Genomic DNA, 4398 nt, shown 5'->3' with positions numbered 1-4398 from the left:
TAAGTTGTTGGCCTTTTTGTTTTGATGATTGTTTGTAGAAAAAAATTGTAAAGAAGAGAATAAAGAAAATTGATTTGTATTCCTTTTGATCTCGATTACAACTTGATTACAAAAGAGAGGAGAACGAAATTGGTTCTTCCTCTTTGTTTAAAACTGGGTTCTTCACGGTGGCGATGGAGTGCCTCCCTCGAATGCTCGCGTCGAGTTTGCTCTCCGTTGACGATCCGCACGTCTTGATTCACTGGAACGATGTCTTCTCCTCACGATTTGACGTTGTGGAGAACTTGCGTGGCAAGTTTGAGAACTCAGAACGAGTTTAGAAGAACTCTGCAAAAGAGTTGATTTGAACCGAAGATCGGTTAATAAGCCAAGGCTAGAGGAAAGCTCTGGTGGTCGATCTTAGCTGAGAAACCCCCGAACCAAAAGAGAAGCCCCCGAACTGAATTGATCTTCAGTTATTTATAGAGGATTAAGGGGGTGAAACCGCCCCTTAAACCTCTCCTAAGTGGGGTGTAACCGCCCCCAAATCGTGGGAAACAGTTTTAGAACCGTTCAACTCGTGTTGAATGAGTCAAACGCCCACGTTGGCGTTCAGGACCCTAACCTCACGTCTTAGGATTGAGACGCGAGGTTGGGTGTTGGCTGAACATTGATGAACGCGAGGGTCGCTCGCGTTTTGGCTTGTTGTAGCTTGGAAACGCGGGGGTCGGTGTTGGTTGGACCCCTACGAACGCGAGGGTCGCTCACGTTTCGCCTGTTGTAACGCGGGAAGTAATCTCTTTTGTCATAGCGTTGCAAAGATCATTGTCTTGTAATCTTCGTCTTGGCTCCTTGAGAATATGAGAGTCGTCAGATTGTAACTCCCGATGTTGATTGTGAAGGCTGTTGAATTGGGGCTTTCATTAGTTGTTGTGAAGGTCGTCAGATTGTAACCTTCTACGTGAAAGTCCTCAAATTATGGCCTTCTAGAAGTCGTCATATTGTAACTTCCATCATCGGTGTTTGATGGGGGATAAGCTATCTATTGTGATTTTTAGACAGCCTACAGAACCCCCTCCAAAGTTTTCGAAAGTTCGCGGTTGACTGGGACGAATTTTCGGAATACTTTGGATCTCAACTCTGATCCTAGAGCTGTTGATTCCTTGTTGTAAAGGAGTCGTTCTCTGCACTCGCTTCGAAGGCATCTTGATTGAAGGGATTGGCCACGTAGGACCTTTGTGAAGGTATGCGTCATAATCCTGCTTCTGGAATGCGGGGGTGGACCCCTGCGTTTTGGACTTGAGACGCGGGGCTGATTTCGTTGTTTTGACTTGAGACATGGAAGTGGCTTCCGTGCATTTTTGACTAAGTCTTTAAAACTTGTCTTTAGCTTATCTGTTTCAAGTCTCGGCTCACGTCCATTAAGCTGATGGACCTTCAAACATACATAGGATTTTTGGCAAACCCTCAGCCATCGCGTCATGATTTTTGCAACGCGGGTCTGACCTCGGCGTTTTGAACTTGAGACGCGGGGTGTGACCTCAGCGTCGTGATTTTGAGACTTGTCTTTAGCTTATCTGTTTCAAGTCTCGGCTCACGTCCATTAAGTTGATGGGCCTTCAAACATAGGATTTTTGGCAAACCCTCAGCCATCAACGGATTTGATAAGCCTTTACCGACTACCGTTTGAGTCGGGCTAGCATGTGGATTGTCTAAGTCCGTTCCACATGTAACGTTGTGCTAGGAGAATGAACTCTCTTAGTCTTGATGCTATGATTTTGAATACATAGACTTTGTCATTTTCACGGAAAAAGACTAACCGGCAACGCGTGTTAGGCGTAGACTTATCTCTAATTAGGGATTGAGATAAAGTCCCCCATGCGTGAAGGCATGGATTTTTGGTGTCGTTTCTTCCTGTGTGGCTTGAAACACCGAAAGAAAGTTAGAAGTGCCAGAAGTATAGTATTAACTTTGGCATGAATTTTCACTTAAAGTGAAATTCAAAAATTTTCTTTATTATCACTAGGATAATTCTAGAAAATCTTTAATCCGCTGGGGATTTCATAATGAAAACTTGCTATTCTTGTTGAAAAAGGATTAACAAGTTCATTGAGGAGGGTTTGACTGTTAGAGGTGTGATGTTAACCTAACAGTATTTTATGGACTTATCGCTCTATTGAAGAGAGTCGATAAGTTGATTTGGTCGTCAGAGGTGTGATGTTAACTTGACTGGTTCGTGGACCTATCGCTCTATTGAAGAGAGTCGATAAGTTGATTGTTGCGATTGGAGAAACTTTGGGGACTTATCGTCCTATTGACGAGGATTGATAAGTGGATTGTCAGAGGTATAATATTAACATGACAGGATGATGTTGCGATTGGAGCAACTGTGTTGACTTATCATCCTATTGACGAGGATTGATAAGTGGATTGTCAGAGGTATAGTGTTAACGTGACAGGGGGATGTTGCGATTGGAGCAACTTTGGGGATTTATCATCCTATTGACGAGGATTGATAAGTGGATTGTCAGAGGTATAGTGTTAACGTGACAGGAGGATGTTGCGATTGGAGCAACTTTGTGGACTTATCATCCTATTGACGAGGATTGATAAGTGAATTTGTCAGAGGTATGATGTTAACATGACAGGGATGTGTTGCGATCGGAGCAACTTTGTGGACTTATCATCCTATTGACGAGGATTGATAAGTGGATTTTGTCAGAGGTTTCATGTTAACTTGACAGGAATATATTCTTGTTACTTGCACAAGATTTTAGGAATTAGCGTCTCGCTGGGGAGACTTGCTAGGTGAGTTTATCATCAGGAACAATGAGTTTTGATACCTGTGATTTGAATTTGATTTTGAAGACTTTGTGTCTTGCTTTTGATACCTGTGATTTGAATTTGATTTTGAAGACTTTGTGTCTTGCTGGGGAAGATTGCGATTTGAGAAATTTTGAGGACCTATCATCCTATTGGTAAGGATTGATAAGTTGACTGTCGGAGGTGTATGTTGTTAACGTGACAAATTGGGAGTAATGCGAGTTGAATGCATACTCTGTGGGGATGATGATCGTCAGAAGTGTAATGTTAACTCGACGATGTGAAAGATTCGTTACTCTTAATCCAATGGATTCTAAGTAACCAACCCCCAGTCTTGATTAAGACTTAATAGGGGAAGAAAAAGAGGTAGACAAGGCACATCACCTAGTGAGGCACTATCCATGAAGTCGAAATAGAGGCACATCACCTGGTAGGCCATTATCTGATGAGTTTGACTATTAGAGGTAACTGTTAACGTGATAGTTTTGGTGGACTCACCAATCATATTGAAGATGATTGATGGGGGAATTTGGAGAAAATGGACTATCAGAGGTGATCATTAACGTGATAGTTTTAGTGGACCTGTCATCCTATTGAAGCGGATTGACAAGTTGATGGACGTGATAGTTTTGGTAGATTTTGTGGTTGACAGAGGTATTCTATTAAACATAACAACTCAGAAACTTTATTACTCATAATCCAATGAACTACAAATAAACCAACCCCCAGTCTTGAACAAGTGCAGGAGGGAAAAGGGTAGACATGGCACATCGCCTAGTGAGCCATTATCTAACGAGTTTGACTATCAGAGGTAGTTGTTAACGTGATAGTTATTGGAGACCCGGCATCCTACTGAAGAGGATTAGCTTCAGTGGCCGTAGTATCTTCCCCTTCTGACTGAGGAGATTGGGCTTGGTCCGATTGCTCAGGAGAAGGTTGGGCTTGGTCCGATTGCTCGGGCTGATCTTGCCCACTTTGTTCTTCAGCTTTGATCCTGGCAATAATCTTCTGAGCCTGTTCGCCTTGAGAGATCAGTTGTCTCCAAGAACGACATTCTGCAACCCCTATTCGAGCTAGGATGTTGGTCTGCAGGTTGTGTCGACAGGTCTCTACTAAGGTAGACTATGTCATACCTGACGAACACCGGAGAGCTATGGTTCGGAACCTCTTGGTGAAGGCTTTGACGGACTCCCTCTTCTTCTGCTTAGTGGCGAGAAGGGTATGGATGGAAACTTCCGTATCCTCTTCAAAAAATCTTGACAGGAAGAGCCTTTCTAAATCTGCCCACCTTTGGATACATCCGGCAGGTAGTTTTCTGAACCATTCAAAGGCAACTCCCTTGAGGGTGCCAATGAACAATCGAGCCAGTATGGCATCGTTTGATATTATATTTCCAGTCTGTGACTTGAAATGATAAATATGTTGGTTCGGTGATCCCGTGCCGTCAAAAGTTTGTAGCGTCGGGACTTCAAATTTTGGAGGATAAGGGGCTACGTCCTATTCGGCAGGGTAGGGCCTGACAACTCTCTCATCTTGGAGCTCGCTTCTGTTGGAAATGACATTGAGGCGGGCTTCCAATTTCTCGATTTTAGCCGC

The sequence above is a fragment of the Asparagus officinalis genome, chromosome 3 (genome assembly GCF_001876935.1).
Source record: "Asparagus officinalis chromosome 3, Aspof.V1, whole genome shotgun sequence".
Classification (NCBI taxonomy): domain Eukaryota; kingdom Viridiplantae; phylum Streptophyta; class Magnoliopsida; order Asparagales; family Asparagaceae; genus Asparagus; species Asparagus officinalis.
Note: the sequence above shows the minus strand (reverse complement) of the source record.